The sequence below is a fragment of the Meles meles genome, chromosome 11 (assembly GCF_922984935.1).
Source record: "Meles meles chromosome 11, mMelMel3.1 paternal haplotype, whole genome shotgun sequence".
In the NCBI taxonomy this organism is placed as follows: domain Eukaryota; kingdom Metazoa; phylum Chordata; class Mammalia; order Carnivora; family Mustelidae; genus Meles; species Meles meles.
In genome coordinates this window covers 35,523,037-35,541,670 of record NC_060076.1, presented here as the reverse complement: position 1 = coordinate 35,541,670, position 18,634 = coordinate 35,523,037, and the positions used below count along the sequence as shown (strand labels likewise).

The 18,634-nt window shown below is 51.5% G+C and overlaps 1 long non-coding RNA gene across 1 annotated transcript in view; it reads left to right on the top strand.

The window, feature by feature from the left end:
- Positions 1-381: 381 nt before the first annotated feature.
- The window catches only part of LOC123953516, a 57,052-nt gene continuing 38,799 nt past the window's right edge, over positions 382-18,634 (top strand). Inside the window, exons 1-2 of the long non-coding RNA XR_006820880.1 lie at positions 382-494; positions 13,645-13,879. This is a non-coding gene — a long non-coding RNA (uncharacterized LOC123953516). The remainder of the gene's footprint in view (positions 495-13,644; positions 13,880-18,634) is intronic.

Here is an 18,634-nt window from a genome sequence, read left to right as displayed (position 1 = left end):
AATGATTACTTTATGTGCTCATCGCTTGTTGACTGAATTAATGTGTGAACGTGCCATTCAGGCAGGAGTGAATATTCCTGTGCTTGAGAGGTGAGAGCAGGAAGCCAGGGTCAGCCTGTGAGCTGGGGTCTGCAAGATTGCCTAAGCAGCACCTGTGGTCTTCCCTGGACTCTGGGCAGGGGTAAGTAGCTCCCCTCCCACCATGCCCAAGGGTCCCTGTCCAGGGCTCCCAGGTGGGCGCAGCACAGTCAAGAGTGCGGAGGTGGAACTACCCTGTGGGTGGCCAATGAGGAGGTGCACTGCAGAGGGTCCCGCCCCGGAACTGAGGGCTCCCAGGGAGCGGCATGGGGCTCCACCTGGCTGTCTGCGGTGGCCGGTGGCGTAGACCTTCCCCTGCTGCTTTCTTGTGCGACGGGGCCAGACCTCACCCTCCAGGGAGTCTCCATTGCCTTGTGCCCTTTTCATTTGGGCAGAGGCCTTCAAGGATTCGTTCTGTGAGTCTGGTTTAGTTGTTCTTTCGTTTAACAAAATGTATTCTGGCTATCAGGACCAAGCTCTGTTCTAGGTATTGGCGTTCCTGCTTCAGACCCTGTCCTCAGGGGCCTCACCGTCTGTATGAATGGAAGAAGGAAGTAAACCAGCTCTCAGTTTACTCTATAATTACACACTGCTGTAAGCATAACAAGAAACAAAATAAATAGGGGCATAATTTAGATCGAAGGTCACATTTGAGCTGGCCTTGGAAGGATTCCATTCAGTAAGCAAAAAGTGGTTGGAGGTTGGAGAAGGTGCGGAACTGAAATGAGCTTGCTACATCCAGGGCTGAGCAGCCAGGCGGCCGGGGAGGGCCGGAGGGGAGGGCAGAGGAGGGCAGGTCAGACGGGGCTATGGCTGTTTTCAGTTTAGATTCTTTGCAAAGGATGCTAGGAAGCCACTGAAGATTTTTATCGGGAAGGGTCATGTATTTTTAAAACAGTCACTCTGACTTTGTGTGTAGAATGGACCTGGGGAAGAGGAAGAGGTTTTTTATGGGGATGGCCTAGTTTTCTTCTTCACTGTAACTGGTCACTAAAGGGAGTTTGAGACAAGACAATGTTCAGAACCTTGAACTGAAGGGCTGTGCATCAGAGGAGACACAGATTAGCTCTAATCCTCTCCAGAAATACAGGAGTTTGCCACGTGGCTTTGGGAAAGCAACTTTCCGGACCCAGATCAGCAGTGGAGGGAGGAGAGAAAGGACGTGGAATGTGTCACAAGCCACACAGCCCCCCCACCCACGTGCATTCCTTACATCTTTCTGAGGCCAGTTTTCCTTTCCTGTTAAATACTGGCCCCCCAAATTTCCTGGCTGGGTTCTTCTCTCGTCCTGGTTAGCTATGAGATGGGACTCCAGTGTCTGGGCTCCTCCATTTCCTTGCCATAAGTCCCCCAACCTCTTGCTTTGGTGTTTTGGTTTCTGAGAGTCATTTGCCTCCCAGATCCTTAGGTGAAGCAGGGTCCAAACAGTCCACAGCCAGTGAGAAATGTCCTGTGGCCAGCTGTGGTTGGACAGGAGGCTGCTTTGACATTCCTCCAGACTGTGGAGACTACAAGAGCAGAGACTAGTCAGTTTCTCCCCAACCCTGTGTTCCCAGCACCCTGCCTAGAGCGTAGTAAATCTTCAGTAAATACTTGTTGTACGGATGCCTTACCATGTTTTTTTTCAAGTCTGACGCACCATCAGTTATAAGCAACACTATGAATTCATTCGTAACTTTGCAAGAAATGCAAAGGAGGGTCATGACATTAAATACGCACCTCAGTTGTAAGGTACGTTCCGACAACAGGAATGCTAAAATGTTAAAAAACAGTATGTGTGCCCAGAACTTGGGTGATTCTCATCCTTCCAGACACCGGCTTATGCGGCCACTTCAGCCGTAAAGAGCGCATTGTTTTTCATTCTCCTGCCAGTGCTTGCTTTTATGGAGACAGATCCCCAGGCCTGTGGGTTTTCTGACCAGCTTTCCTCTCCTCCAGAAAGAAGCTGTGTCCCCCAGGCAGCAGTTGTGCACGGATGAGTCCCTGTGGCCTCTTAACGTGACTTTGTAAAGGCCTGCTCCACAACATATTTTCTTTGGACTTTATAGGAATAATGGCAATGACATAAAACTGTGCAACCAGATTCAAATGAAAGGACAAATGTAGTTGGCCAAAATGAACAATTATAGGAAACAAAGGGAAAATAACGATTAAAGATCTTTCATTACAGCCAGCTAATTATCATGAGTTCTGGACTTAACTGTTCAGGCATAGAATTAAAAACCTTAATTATATTGTCACCTTTGTCTCTCAGCTCCCATTGCCACAAATGAATCCATTTACTGTAAGTGCCGCTGATGAGCAGAAATTGATGGCAGTCCCAGCGAGGTGGGAGAGGGGGCCCAGGAGTGGTGGTGGGGGGTGTGCACCCGGCAGCACTACCAGGCCTGCACAGCTGGGCGGCATCTGCATTCCAGGACATTATAAATTAGAAACACTTTTAATGAGACAAATACAGGTTTGATGGATTTTATGATTTCTTCTCCCCTTCAAACCGCTAACAATGCCGCTCCTCCTCTTTCTTCCTTTCTATTAGAGCTGGCCTCTTGTTAAGTGATTGCATTAATGGTCTTTGGAGACAGGCTGAGTGTGGGAGGACAAGGGGGACTTCCCTTGTGAGGGTACAGGAAGGCTCTTTCTAAAGGAAGACAATTCCCAGCTGTTGTTCCAAATGGGAGCCTTTTAAGGCCCAGAGCAATGAGTGGAAATGTGAGATTACTTTGAGAGTGAGGGAAATTGGAAAAGAAAGATGCAGGATGGTTGGGAAGATAAAATCCTCAAAACTAGCCAGTTGCTTGTTTGAGAGACCGGCCAGTTCCGTGAGAGAAACCAGGTGTGGCTACTAGAGGTGGTAGGTGGTCAGTTTCTTGACTTGAGGGTGGGGTGGGGTACAGCTAGGAGTAAAGAGCCTTAGAATTATAAGCAAACGTGGTATAGTAGTTGTGGACACAAACACAGGAGCCAAAGTGCGTGGGCTTGAATCCCAGACTACCTCTTTCTGTGTGACTCCGGGCACGTGACTTAACCTCTCTAGGCCTTGACCCCTCATCTGCAAGGTGGAGCTATTCACGGTACCTACCCCATAGGATTGTTTTTGAGGATTTAAAGAGTGAATATGCATACAGTGTAGAACAGTGCCGGGCCTATTGCAAGAACTACATAAGTGTCAAAAACACCAAGTTAAAAACATCCCTGAATTCAAATATTGTCTTCATTTAATGGCATTGTGACCTTGGATCTCAGTTTCTTCCATAAAATGGGAGGAATCACCATAAATACCACAGAGGTTTACACTAGGGAGTCCATGACAAAATGGAAGTGTACAGCTGTTAGGTACTCTTACCGTGCCTAACTCCCGCTCTGCTATGAGCCTGCTTGGATTTCAGGGCTATGGGAAGAAAAGGCACGCACAGAGTCATGAAGAAACTTCACCTAAAATAAGCTGAAAGCCATCCGCTAACACCCGTGGCAGCTGGGGCTGTCTGGGAGGCATGGGAGTGTTCCTGGGAGGCCGGCGGCACTGGGCACAGAGTGGGACATCAGGCAGTGTGGCTGTCCTGACTGGACCTGAGTCAAGGTCTCCGGCTCGCCGGTGTGTCTGGAGAAGGGGCGCAGGCCTGCCCTGGCATGGGCACTCCTCTATCTCCTAGCTTTGGAAGCGTCGGGAGCCCGTGTTGCCATGGTGACAGTGGAGGTGTTCATGGGATGGAACTCCTCCCAGGACTGGCGGTGGGATGGCAGCGGCAGCTCCACAGTGTGAAGATGCCCAAAACAAAAGGGTGAGCCCCTCGGCCCTGCAGGGTCCCAGCCAAACCCAGGCTTCGGGGATTTCGGACTCCACTGCCCAGAGAACAGGAAGGAGCGTCACTGCTGAAGGCCTTTACCCCCATTTTGGGTCACCCCCCCCCCCGGCTGCCACCCACCAGGACAAAGACTGGGGTGGGGAGATGTCAGGGAGACGGGTAGAGAGGACGGAGCTCCCAGTTAGAGACAGGAAACAAGGGGCAAGGCGAGTGTGTGGAATCCCCAGTCCTCAAGTGAAGACCCCAGACAGCTGGGTCTAGGGATGACCTTTAGCTCCTTTGTCACATTTGTTTCTCCTCAAACCCTGAGGGTCACCGGGGCTTATCTTCCCCATTTTACTGATGAGCCAGCTGAGCCTCGGTGAGGTGATGTGCCTTTCCCAGAACTGGGATCAGATTGGGATCAGGCCCTGTGTCATTTTTCCTTAAAACCATGAGAACCGGGAGGACTTTGGGGTTGTGGGGCGGGCTAAGCCTCATGCTGCCCTCGCTCTAGGCCTTTCTGTCTTTGTTGGCAGGAGCCCAAGGCCCCTCTTCAGCCCCAAACCAGGTTTCGGGCTCGCAGCTGAGAGCAGTGGCTTGCAGTTGCTCCATGAGCAGGTCATCCCCTCCCTGACGGGGGTCGTGGTGCAGAAAAGTCGGGCTCAAAGGCGGGGAACCGCCCTCCCCCCCACCCCCCACCCCAAACTCCCTGTGTGCCCACGGCGGGCTTTTTGCCTCTGAGCCTCAGCTCCCTCATCTATAGAATGGGACAAACATGACTGGCCTCCCACCTGACAGGTTGGCTGTGGATGTCGAAACACTGAGTAGGTTGTGACGAGGCAGCAGGTGGGATTTTAGCTGGTGCCCCCGTGGCCCCAGAGGGGCTGGCCCTGTCCTCCTGAGGATTCTTCCCCATCTGGTTCTCCCCTCTGCCTTACACTTTACTGTTCCCCAAACTCCCAAGACCCTTTCACATGTTTGTATCTCTGCTCAAATGGTTCTTCAGCTCTAACTGCCCCCTTCCGTGTCCCCAGCCCATCAATGCTGACTCCCTCTCTGGATGCTCTGCTGCCCCCCACAAACTGTCCCTTCTCTGTGTCCCGCTATACTTCAGAATCATCTGTCAGGACAACTGAGACACTGTCTAGCCTCTGTTTCCCTAGTAAGAGCTCCTCTCCTTGGCTAGAGCAAGCTTCTGAAGGACCAGCATTTGCTGAAAGCCCAATGGGGGTGGGCTGCCCTGCGGTCCTCCCTTTCTAGATGTGGAGACTGAGGCTCCAATTGGGCAAATGTTTCACCCAAGCGCCCCCTGCAGGCTGGAGGCAGAGCTCACCATTTCGGGTCCCTGGTTCAGGGCCTTATTCATGCGGGTTCTGCTGCAGAGGCCAGCGAAGCCGGACCGAGTGCACGTTTTGTTGCAGATAACAGAATGACTTTAGCCACTTAAGAAGAAAGGGATTTAAGACAGGGAACTAGGTACTTATTGTTTGTTTGGAGAGTGAGAGGAGTAGACCCTTGGCCGGGTCTCCAGAAATGACTCCCAGAATAACACTGCAGAACTGGCCTGCCAGAGGAGCCCCACCTCTCCCAGAGTCAGAGGAGTGGGGGAATGTGCTAGACCCACAGCTGTAAAGCAGTGGTGCTCGGACGTGCTTCTTGACATATGATGGCCCCTGCCTCACCTTCCCTTGCCGCAGGCACTGCTCAGGTGCATCTGAATCACATCTGGACCCTCAGCTGTGAGGGCATCTGGGAAATGTGGTTTTGGGTCTTCTTGGCTCTCTGGCACAGGAAGGCCAACTGGAAGGAACTAGACAAGACATTGTGCGTCATGCCACTGTATCCACCCCGTAACCGTGAGGCCGAACTGAGGCCCAGAGTCTAGATCCAAACTGGACAGGAGGCTTATTTATTTGAGAAAAACCTGCCCTTGGCCAAAGCTCCTGCAGTGTCCTTCTTTTAAGGAGTCCTGTACTTCGAGGCCCGCCTCCTGGGATCCTGAGCTCTATTAGTAACTGGCGAGTACCCTTGGACAGCTCCCCCGTCTATGTACAAGCCCATGCGTAACGGTCAGTGGGGCGTGTGTGAGGGACCAGTTGGGAAGAGAGTCTGTAGCTTAATCTCGGGCTAAACCCGTGTCCTACAGTCATTAAGACCTCGGACCTGGGCATCAGGCCCCTTGCCCTCCAGGTCACCACTCTGGGAGACCACCTCATTCTGCCATCACCGGCTTGAAAGCCAGAGCCCGGGCAGGGTTAGAAGCACCGGTGTGAGTGCACACGGGGCTGTCAGCCAAGCACGCGTCCTTCATACTACACCAGAGTGACTTCAAAACTGGGGTGGTGACTCCTGGGGCCCCCGCCTCCACTGAGTCAGGACCTGGGGCACAGAGAGGTAGAGTGAGGAATGTGCCCATCACCAGGCCAGAGGCAGAATCCTCTTCTGCCACACTGGATCCTCTAAGCGTCAGTGCTCCCGGCGGTCACATTGCCTTCCTGCCAGTGCCACTTCAAGGGTCATGATGGGGACTGAGAGGCAATCCACGCCAAGCACTCAAACAGTCTCAGTGAACATCTGCTTCCCTGTCATCAGCCAGTGTCCCTGCTGATGTCTTAACCCGTGCGGCATCACTCCTTTGCCTCTCTTGGGAGGACCACTGCAGGGCTGCCCTGAGCCAGCAAGCACGTGTTGATCATTTGGAGCCTGATGAGGAGCTGACCCCAGGGCCTGAGGGAAGGAGTGGGTGAGGGAGCAGACTGGACCACAGCTCCTCGGCCCCGGCTGCACGCCGAGGAATACCCATGCCAGCTCCTCTGGCAGAGGTGGGATATGATTGGTCCAGGTTGGGGGCTGGGCGTCGTGTTTTACTTACGATTTATTTTATTACGGCTCCTCAGTGGTGCCTTCATGCAGTGGGGGCTGAGACATACCGGGCCAGGTGTCCCACTGCAGTCTGATTGGTTAGGACAGAATAATAATGACCCATACATCTTACCGGTGCCTGTGTGTGGCCTCCCGGAATCCTTGCAGGTTCGGAATTAAGATCCCCTTTTTATGGATGAGGAGACTATGGCTTGTGGGGATGACCCTGACCTATGGGCCTGGAAGAGATAGTGAAGAAACAGAAGAGGGTAATCTTTGTGGTCTGGCTTTGTTAAGATCCCCAGGAGGAATTCCTGGCAACGGAGAATCTTTCTCAAGGCCCAATTCTAGGCTTCTTGTAGGAGCCAGGTTCAGACTGGCTGGTGGGGGCCAGGCTGCCAGTCCTCCCTTCCTCTGATCCCAGCCTGTCCTTGTCTCCTGCTGCAGGGGATACGCAAGGGGCCTTGCTGTTCTGTGGGGTGGCCTTCAGCCTGTCCACGCCCAGGTAGACGGGTCTGATGTGGGGGCAAAAGAACCCCTACCTGGAACCTGGTGCCATTTGTTCCAGAGGACCCATCTGTGTGGTGGCTTCCAGAACTCAGCCGGCCCTGAGAGAAGGTTATCGTGTGGGCCTGGCTCTCAGCTTGGCTGCTCAGTCCTCCCAGTGAGGATCTCTGCTCTCGCCCCACGACTGGAGCACATTCATCACCCCGAGTGTCTCAAACAGTGGAAGAGATGGGATTATAGATGGCACCGGGAGAAAAATGGAGATCTAGCTCCCGAGTAAATGAATTTATCTATTCCCAGACCCAGGTCGGACAACGCCGGGTGGAGGAAGTCATTTATCTCTTTGAGAGATGATTTTAGAAATACAGTCATGGATGTGGCAGTTCTGTGCTTTCCAACTTCAGGGTGAGATATGAAGAGCCCAAGTGTCTTCTGCTGCGGAAGACAGCAGGAGGCCCCATGGTGACCAACTGCTCCGCCTGACAGCGGGGTCCAGGCATCGGGTGCTAATTACCACATCCTCTTCTGATCTGGAGTCTGTTGTTCCTCTTCGCTTCCTTTTGATTATCTCAGGGCAATTTTGAGAGAGCCAGGGACGAATTTAAGCAGAGCTGGTACGTACATTATTACGGCTTCTCTCTGAGCTTAAATGGCTCTCTTGAAAATAGGCCTTTTTATTTATCTTCTCTCCTCCTCTCCTTAAATTGTAGCCCAGCCCTTAAAGGCATGGATTGATTGTGCATTTCCTTTGCCTTGGAATGAGCCTGTTTATCACTTCTGAGGGTCTGAAAATAGGAAAGGAGGTAGGGAGGAGATGCCTCCTCCCACCAGCCTTCCCGTCCGCTCAGACCAAAGGCAGCTCTGCCTCCAACTTTGATTTTTAAAGAAGCCACTTACAGGTTGCACTAGGGACGGGTGGGTGCAAAGTTTGTGCAGTGGGAAACTGGAATTCTTGTTTATTTCCTAATGAGGAGATGGCCCTCGGCCCCTGGACAGGTGTCGTTAAAAGCTGGTTTAGATGAGGGAAATGGCTCCCTGAAAACCTCCCGGCCACAGGCTGCAGGTGGCGTTGGAACAGATGGGCCCCAGGGTTGGGAGGGCACTATCATCAGTCAGGGACCTAGGAATTTTGTCCCAGTACAATGATCTTCCCACTGACTTCTGATCTGGGAGTTAAGGCCAAAACGGACTAGAGGCTGGATCACTGATACTTTCGATCACATCCTTCTAGTCTCTTCTAATCTTTACTTTGTCGACATCTTAACTCTTGGACAGCTTTTGGGGGGAGGATAAGAGATGGAGCCCACACTGTGCCTTGGCTGGTGCCCCTCGCTGATTCGGGTGGTCCTGCAGGCAACAGGCCCCACTGCGGCACCGGGCACCCTGGGTGGGCTTCAGGCCAGAGGAAGCACTGCTGGCTGACCCACACGGTTACTTTCCATGAGGCCCTGCTGCCAAATGCTTCATATCTGCTGATTCGGCCTCTCAGCGGCGCTCTGATAATGTTACTATCCCCACTGTACAGATGAAGACAGAAAGGTTCTGTCCTTGCTTATGATCACACCGCTAGTGAGTGGTGAAACCAGGATCAAACCAGGCAGTCTGGCCCCTCAGCTGGAGCTCTTAATCGCCGCCCCCAGAGAGCCCGTGCTGGGTCTTGGGAGACATATCCTGGGTGACCCAGCTCCCACTGCCTTGGCCTTGGCCTACTAGTTTCCCACCTGGCCGTGTTCCAGCCTCTTGGCTGGATGCCATGTTTGTCATGTGGCTCCAGCCTGCAGGGACCCTTCCAACACCATGAGCTCCCCTACACACCACTCCCCTCACGGTGTTCCCCAACCCCATTTTATGGCTCCCGGTCATCTGATTCTGGGGCCTCTTGACCCTTCTTGTCAGATTTACCTTTCACAGGCTCTAACCAGCCAAACACAAGGATTCATCACCTTTTCCAGACAAGGTGTTTCCCTGCCTCCAAGCATCCCTCCTTCCTGGCATGCTGTTTTCTTTCCCCAGCTGGCTCTCTCCTCTATCACACCTTCCCCGACCCTCAGCATGCACGCGCTAACCAACGGGTGCTATGCACAACAGTTGCTTCTTTGTAAAGCAAGTTTCATTGCTTTTCTTTTTGGATCCTAAGAATTCAAGTGTATTTAAGAAAATTTGGAAAATAGTGGTGCCTGGTGATGTCATGACATGGCCGACTCTTGATCTCAGCTCGGGGCTTGATCTCAGGATGGTGAGATCAAGCCCCATGCTGGGCTCCGTGTGGGACCTGGAGCCTCCTTAAAAAAAAGAAAAGAACATTTGAAAAAATATAGACGGGAGGAAATAAAAACAGCTTGGGATCCTGCATCTGCTATCGATGTTTTGGCATTGAAAAGATGCCAAAAGATAGCATTTTCTTTTTTCTTCCATTTTTTAAAATTGTGAAATATTTCAAATACAGAGAGGATAGAGAATAATACATTTCCCTGGGCACCCACCGCCTCTTTGATCAACCCAGTAATTTTTCTGTGTATATATGCAAATTTAGTTTTAAACGGTCTGGGATGGTGTTGTATATATTGTCCCACACTGTTTTGAAAGCTGCTTCCTCCTCATCCCCCACCTCCTAAATCACACATGCTTTGCCGTGACTGAAGAGTATCCTTTGAAAGGATGTACAGTAGCTGATTCCGGGAACCACTCCCTTATTTCTGGACATTTATAGGCCTAGGTAACAGCATATACAAATACCAATTTTAATGCATCTTGGCGAGCATTGAGAATTACAATTTTTTAGACATTGTCCGTTATGAGTGAATAAAAAGAATGAGTGGCGCAGACTCTTTCTTAGGAGTGACAAGGTCTCCTCGAAATGTCATTACATTGCGGCTCTCCTTGTGGCCAGCTCAGATGCCACTGCCTGTGCGAATACGGGTGGTGGTGGTTGGGGGCGAGATCAGGGCGCAGGGTTGATTTTCAGACCATCTCAGTGTGACTTTTAGACGTCAGCCAAGTCTGTGAAGTGACCATGCAGCCGAAGTCATCCCCCTTCTGTGGGCCAGGCTAATGTGCTCCTCCCTTGCTGCTTGGATCCATACCGCACTTACTGCAAATTAGCTAAATGAGCCAGCGCAGCTGGGAATGAGCTTCTAGAGACAATTACTATGGAAAATGCAACCATATTTTAGTGGGCACCACAAGCATGAAGCTCTTTGCAAATATCAATATATATTTGCTTGCTTGACAAAAACAGATCAAACCTAAGTCAAGAAACGAATTCAAATGATCGGACTGTAAATGATCCTTGTTGTGCAAAGTGTGGTGAAACCATGTCCTTTTCGATGGTTGCTGTTATTCAGATCGCACTGGAATTAACCAGACTGACAAAACTGGCTAGTGGCTGGCCTGTGCTGAGGTCTGCGTGGTCATCTGGGGGAGAAACAGCGACGATGCTGACGGTGAAAACTTTATATTTGCATTGTGTTATCTCACTTGTTCTTCTCCACCACCTTGGAATGCTCAAGAAGTGCATATTTAGTAAGTCAGTTCACTCATTTAATAAGTAATTATCAAGTAGCCGGTAGGTAGCCTGGCATTGTTCGAGGTGGGGATACAGCGGTGAGCAAGGCAGGGTCCTTTTCAGTGGAACGCACAGCCTTATGGGGTGTGGACAATAAAGAAAACCAGCCCTTGGGCGCCTGGGTGGCTCAGTGGGTTAAGCCGCTGCCTTCGGCTCAGGTCATGATCTCGGGGTCCTGGGATCGAGTCCCCCATCGGGCTCTCTGCTCAGCAGGGAGCCTGCTCCCCTCTCTCTCTCTCTCTCTCTGCCTGCCTCTCTATCTACTTGTGATCTCTCTCTCTGTCAAATAAATAAATAAAATCTTTAAAAAAAAAGAAAAGAAAAGAAAACCAGCCCTTGGCTAAGCAATCCGCACTGGGGGAAGTGTCGCAAAGAGTGGGACATGGCGCTGGGGAAAGAAAACATGTGGGTGGTGGTGCTGCACGTCCGCGGGTAGTGGCAGAGAGGGGGGGGGGAAGCATGCTCCCTGCTGAGCAGAGAGCCCGATGCGGGACTCGATCCCAGGACCCTGAGATCATGACCTGAGCCGAAGGCAGCGGCCCAACCCACTGAGCCACCCAGGTGCCCCGAGAGAGGCGACATTTTAGCTGAAATGTGAAGGATGAGAAGAAACAAGCCAGGAGCGAGCCAGGGCAAGAGGAGAGGGGGTATTCCGGGTGAGAGCCCGCAATGAGGCCAGCGGTTCCCGAGAGCCAAGGGCTGCGGGACGGGCCCGGCTGGGCTGGGCTGGAAAGGGAACAACAGCTCCGTAGTCAGGTGTCAGGCTAGAAAAGCAGCCAGCCGCCAGACCACGTAAGGCAGTGAGGCAACGTAAGGAATTTGGACTTTATGGTAAGGGGGCATGGGGAGCCATCAAGGGACTTTATATAGAGGAAGGATAAGACCCGCTTTACATTCTTAAAAGATCATCTGGGTCTTGAGTAGGGAATGAAAAATATTCTGTGTTCATTTGGCTAGCTGGTTCCAGAAGAATGACAAATGTAAGTGGACAGGCTGGCGAGGTGGGAGGAACCATGGGTAGATCCTCTGAAGGGCTTTCTGGGATTCGAGGACCTGCCAAGGCTACAGGCTCAGTTCTGACTTTGTTCCAATTTCAGGTCTCATCTCAGTTTCTCTTGCCCTTGGGATGATTTGTCACTGGAGTGATTCTTGGTCCAATTAAATGGAAAGGCAAAGAGTGGAAGGAAAAGAGGAAGCTGGGGACTTCGAGTGGGTATAGCAGGGATAACTCTCATGCTGTCCCAGCCGGGGGTGCTCTGGGTTGCTAGTTTTCATGCCAAGGAAGAGCATGGGAGCCCCTCCTCACTACATGCTTGGGGCCCTAGGGCATGTGGAGAGGTGTCCTCCAAGGGGAGCCCCACAGTGAGGTGGCCAAAGACACCCCCTTGCTTGGTCCCTGGGCTGTTGGTGGCCAGTGTTTGGGGAGTAGGTGGCCCGAAGTTCCACACTCACTAAGAGTGGATGGCTTGTTGGCAAAGCCCCCTGGCCCTGGGGCCATGCTTGGGTTCTTGCCATCACCCACCCAACATGACCCTGGGCACTCTTGGAGAGCCATCTCTGACTGGCTCTGGTGTTCTGGCCTGGGACCCAGCAACTCCCTCCTGCTGTCTCCCCCCACAGCCTTCTGAGTTCCCACCACACCTTACTCCTCCACGCGGCTATCAACTAGGAAACAACTACTACGCCTTTTTCACATTGGAAAACAGGCTTCCACTGTAGGCAAAGAAGTGTGCAGTGTGGGGACTGTGAGGGCGGAGGATAAAGATACTAGCTCCCTCTAGGCTGTTAGCAAAGTGTAAAGTTAAACAAATGCTCAAATATTTAAAGGGTCAGTACTAAAAGACCGAAAGTAAAATGTACAACTTCCAAAATGATAGTAGGGGAAGGGCTAGAGAAAACATAGCCCAATAGGTGGTCAGATGCCTCACAACATAGCAAGTGATGGAGAAGGGAGGAGGGCAAGAAAGAGAGGAAAAGTTGAATTTCATTTCATAACCAGGTTGAACATTCTTATCTGGCCCACAAAACCTGGCGGTGTCTTCTCTCAAGAGGCTCACGCGGGGAAGACATCTCTAGTGCCCGTGTGTGCCAGTCAATGACAGACACATCTGTTACTCCTTACTTTTTTTTCTTGGATTTTATTTATTTGAGAGAGAGCATGAGGGGGGAAGGGGCAGAGGGAGAAGCAGGCTCCCCGCTGAGCAGGGAGCCCAATGTGGGCCCATCCCAGGACCTCGTGATCATCACCAGAGCCTAAGTCAGATGCTTAACTGACTGAGCCTTCCAAGCGCCCCTGTTACTCTGTAATTTTAAATTTTAAACTCGTTGGGGGCAAGGTCAGACCCAGTCCATCTCTCTGTGTTTCCAGAACAGGGAGATCCAGCCCCTGCAGAAGGAATATGAGTGTGTATTATTGTTATCCAGCACAAGCTTCCTTTTGGCTCTTTGGCCATCTTCTGAAAAGACCAAATCCTGATCCGACTCTGAAGGGAAAAGAACAAAGTGAACAGAGAAGCTCAGGGGCCCATGTGAATGCGAAGCTCCATGGATGAAACCAAAAGACAAAACACTCTGGTTTGGGGGGATATGAATTTCCTCCATCACCTTTGCTTCTCTTGCCCGTTCCTCCTCCTCCCCGTTACTCTCCTCCTCCATCCTTTGACTGTTAGCAGTTTCGCTGGAAAGGAAGGAGTTCCCTGAAAGGTACATGTGAATTTCCCCTTGTGAGTATAAGAAACTAGAGGGCTTCTGTTAAACGCTCTCGGCCCCAGAGCATAGTGAACCACGTGAGACCTCTGCCATCCCGGAGCTGTGGTGACAATGGTAATGTCCGTCGTTCGTTCTCAGGAACCTTCAGGATGAGGCATTGCAGAGATGGCTCCCACGCACCCCGGTGACCTCCAGCAGAGACACGCCAGGAAGGCAGGAAGGGGCCGTGCAGCAGGATCCTGTTCTGGGCTAGAAAGTACGTCTGCTCATTACCCGACCTTTGCTAAGTACACCAACTAATGGAGCGAGAGACATGAAAGATCTTCACAGGCCATGTGGAAATGTAATTCACACCCAGCCCGAGGAGGTCACGGTAAGTTAGATTAATTTTCATCCAGCCTTTCCTTACAAAGCTAACCTTTGCCTTACAGAAAAGTTCTTTAAAAAGAGATAAGTCAGTGTTTATTCGGCATTTGAAGGCGTTTTAATCCCAGCAGCTCTGTTGGAAGTGTCCCCATTTTGGGGGGATTCAGCCCAGGAAACTATTTATTGATCCTTTACATCAGAGATAATTGTCCTGGGTTTGAAATCTATCAAGTATTGGAAATTCAAATTAAGCCATTTGTGAAGTTCTGTTTAATGAGGGTTATCAACTGCCAGAGCGGGCTGTTAGCAGCCTGTGTGGGCCTCGTGGGCCTCCGCCGCTCCTGCGGGAGGGGAGCCGGCTGAGGCCTCTTTCCAGGTGCCTGGCCCTGCTGTTCCCTCTTTCTATTTCCTGTCCCTCTCTTCCGTCTCCCATTCAGCTTTTTCCTTTTTCTCGCTTTGGTCTGCACCCAGCCTTGTCTGCCATCAATGTTAAGTCAACAAGCTTTACCAGACTGTCTCCCATCAGAGGCCTCTGAGACTCTAAATCCTTCTTCAATGAGTTGCAATTTGACAGCATGAAATGCTGAGTTATCAAAATTTATCACCTATTTTTTGTTCATAGCACTTTTTGTTTTGATGCGAAACTGTCTTTCACTGGCTCCGGGCTGCCTCCTAAGCGCTGGGTCTGGGGCTCATGGTCTCCTGGGCTTTCTCCTTGGCTCTTTGGGTTTTCTGGAGTGTGACCTTGTGTTCTCTCTGCTCGACTGGGAAGTTCTGTTGCTCATGGGAAGCTTCCTTCCCTTTGAGCACTTTAAATATCTCTTTGCAAGACTTTGTCCGTCATGAGGTTTCTTGTGGGAGATAAAGGGCCAGATTGGTGACACCCTGGGAGAGAGATGGTTGACCGGACCTGCAGAGCCTTGTGGGAAGGGGAGACACTGGAGAGGAATCCTCTCCTCCCCTTCCTCCCCTTCCCCCTTTCCCCCTCCTTTACATCTCTCCCAGTCAACCCTCAAATCTTTGTGCATGCCCAGTACACTAAACCCCACGTGAACCTCTTGTGTGTTGATCTTCATTGCTCTTTCTTCTACTTCTCTCTGCTTTAAACTGAGGATGGAGAATTTCCCTAAATGAATTTTTCAGAAAGCTTTCGTCAGCCCTCTTCCTGCTCCTTGCTAGCTCCTTTCTGCCTTTTGGTCCTTGAGGACCATCCAGAGAGCCCATGTGTCATTTTTAAGAACCTTAGTTTGTGACAAGGCCAGGAATTAAGAAGGATAACCCCTGGTGGCCGTGGACAGGGGAAGAGCTCCCGTGTCCTGCTTCCCAGAGAAGAGGTGCTGGGCAGACGCAAGAAACAGATGAGCTTAATGCTTAGAAAGAACCCGGTCAAGAGGTCTGCAAAGTTGTCTTCAGTTCTTTTGATGCTGTTACCTGAAGCTGGGTTGGGCTTATTTGGGGGAGGCTTGTCAGAGAGCTGGGGAAGACCGATGGGCAGGAGGACAAGAAGCAACTTCGAGCTCGGCATGAGGAAGTGCTTCTAGTACACAGAGCAGTCCACAGTGGAAGGGGTTTCAGCCTGGGGACGGTTGGCATCCTATGCCCAGAGATGAACAGGAGTGACCGTGCATTTTATTGAGAATGCTGTAAAGGCAGTTTGCACAGTGCAGAGAGAGTGGACTTGATCAGTGACTTTGAAACATTCATTACTGTGACCCACAGAAATGGATTTATATTTTGAACCAACACACACACACACCCTCAAAACAAAAGTTTCATAAAGCAATTTTACCTTTACTACAAGCAGTGCACTTTGACCTCGTCCCTTCTCTTTGATTTCATTTTAAAAACACTCTCAGCTCAGTAAATTGATTTCCCAGGCTGGACTTTGGAAACCTGGGCTCGATGACCTCTGGGGTCCCTGGCAGCTCTGTGATTCTGGGATTCGATGACAGGTACCACTGGGCTGAGCAGGAGGAAATGTGGTTTGGTATTACTGAGCATCACTTGTGTGATTAGTGGTGACACTGGGACTGGGGCCCAGCTCCCTGGACAGCCAAATCACTGTTCTTTTCCTGCAACCTGCAGGCTGACTTCTGATGGTTCTTCTGGGCTCTTTCCTCCATCTTTGGATGACTGCCCTGTCAACCTGTGAAATGGGGCATTTGTGACCACATCAGCCCTTAGTCCAGAGATCTTTAGGGCTTCTGCCATTGTCCACAGGGTAGAAGTCCAATGTCTTCATCTGCTGAACACACTGACTCTCCCAGGAATCTCTCTCACTGTTTCCCAAAACTCTATCCCTTTTGAATTGCCCCTCTTCCACACCCAGGCCTTCAATTCCATACCTTTGGTCCCATCCTCCCCTCGGCCGGGGTGTCCTCCCTCCCTCTTCCTTTCTCCCAAGTTCTCCCTCTCCTACCAGGGGCAGCGCCATGCCCCTCTTCTGGGGAAATGAGCCCACATTCTTTAGGTGGAGTCTGGGAACCAAGCCGTGTAGACCAACGTGCGATCCCACCGTGACTCTGAGTGGCACGGGGAGACACTGGAGGGCTTGAGAAGGTAACCGGACGCATGCCACTGAAGCCTCACTCAGGCCGCTGTGTGGAGAAGAAACCACAGGTCAGCGAAGAAACAGGGAGAGCAGGTGAAGACGGAGGTGGCTCAGACAGGGTGATGATGTGACAAGGGTCCAGTTCTCGACAGATCCTGAAAGCAGAGCCGATTTGGTTTGCTGACAGATTTGATGTGGGGTTTGAAAGAGAGAGAGGAAGCAAGGGTGATTCCCAGGATTTTCGTGTGAGCAGCTCAAAGGGCGGAGTTGCAAGGAGCTGAGAAGAGGAAGCCAGGATATGGAGGCGGTGGGGGGAGAGCAGGGGCTCAGCTCTTATACAAGTAAAGGCCGAGAGCCCAGTAGCCCTACAGAGCTGACCCTGGTGACCTGGACCCCCACGCCCAGAGGGGAGGTCAAGAGCCCTTCTGGGCTGGATTGATCATCGTATAGATTCTCTGTTGGTGGTGTGTGTGTGTGTGTGTGTGTGTGTGTGTGTGTGTGTATGCATGCACGCACGCGTACAAACGTGTGTGAAGGATGTGGGGTGGGGGACGGTTGGGATAACGTATGATGGTTCTCAGACCCACAGCTGCCCTTTCCTGGCCTGTTCTGGGCCAGATGCTGAGGGAACAGCTGAGGAAACATGCTGAGGGGCTGCCTGTGCCCCCAGAATCCCACAATGAGCTCAGTAATGGGCCCCTGTCCCTGAACTGGGGGACTGAGGAGTGGTGTTGATATTGGGGGGGGTGGGACAAGTTGCCTCTAAAGTCCCTTCCTGCTGTGAATCTGGGACTTTGTGCAGCACCAGGGCTCCTCCCCGCACCCCTGCTCAGGGTTCACACACTTTGCCCTTGCCCTGCTCTGGGCCCGCTTGGTTCTCATGTGGAGCTGTGCCTGGCATTTCCCTCGTTTTACTCCCAGTCTCCTCAAACTTTTGAAAGATATTAGTAGCATGCAACCTGAAGAGGAGAGGGGCGTTGACAAAATGAATTCTGACAAAGATAATTGCGTGAATCCTTTGTAGCTCAGCCCTGAACATGGCTCCACACTGTCAGTTTTTATTTCATTCAAATCCTGGAGTCAAGCGTCGGCCTGCAGGTGAGGGAGTGGTGGGAGATGAGGAAGATGAGAGAGGGGCTGCAGGCCAAAGGCAAGATTTAACACACCTCCCCCCACCGCTGCAGGAGCCTTCTGGGGACTGGGCCACAGCACCACATCCTGGGGCTTCCGTTGGTCGAGGGGCCTCCGGATTCTCTGGGGCAGGCAGAGAGACAGACGTGTGAAAGGCGTAGGGGACCAGCACACTGGCACTGCCTGCCAGGCTGGGAATCGCAGCCTTAATGAACATTGAGTTCCTTGATGAGACAGACACAGGCTTGTCCCCCGTGGGTGTGAAGAGGGAGCCACTGGTAGGAGGGGGGGTCACCGTGACCTTGCAGAACCGCACTGCAGCCGCTGTCCTCAGGGCTCTCTGCAGTCATAGCTGACTAGGGCCTCTGGGCCACCACCACTCTCAAAGCCTGCCTCCCATGTCCAAACACTCTCACTCCAGATTTCCCTGCTGTGGTTCCTTGGACCGCACCTCAATACCCAGCCTCGTGGTCTCTTTTTGGGTCAGGAGCCAAGCGTTCCTAGGGTGCTTGGTGCACCTGTTCCCACAGAGGGGCTGGTAGTTGAGCCTTGGCCCGGCCCGGCCCGGCCCCTGGGCCTGGAGTGACCTTCCTCAATTTCCGCTCTGTGAAACCCAGGCCACCCATCAGCACCTTACTCTGAATCCTTCTCAACGCAGGCTTTAAGCAATCACCAATAAACCATGAACATTGGCAAGATAAACAAAACATATTTAACATCCGTGATCTAGAAAGAGGAACTAAAACTTAACCGCCATTAGTGTTTTCACGATACTGGAATTTAGTTGACGTGTGACCTACGCTGTAGGTATCAGTAGTTGGTCTGGCCCCTGTTATGACAAAGTTTTTCATAATTGTTGGGTGAGGAACATTTGATCATTCTGTGTGATATTTTAATTAAGACCACTGAGACTGGAAGGGCTGGTGGAGAAGCCATCCTCCTAGAGGTCAGGCTAAAACCACTCCCTAGCTGTTTAACACTATGAGAAAATGCATATGGATAAATACCTGAATTCCCCATATGAGAGGTCCGAATATGTAGGTGATTATGTCCTATCAGTCACTTCAGTGAACAAATGAG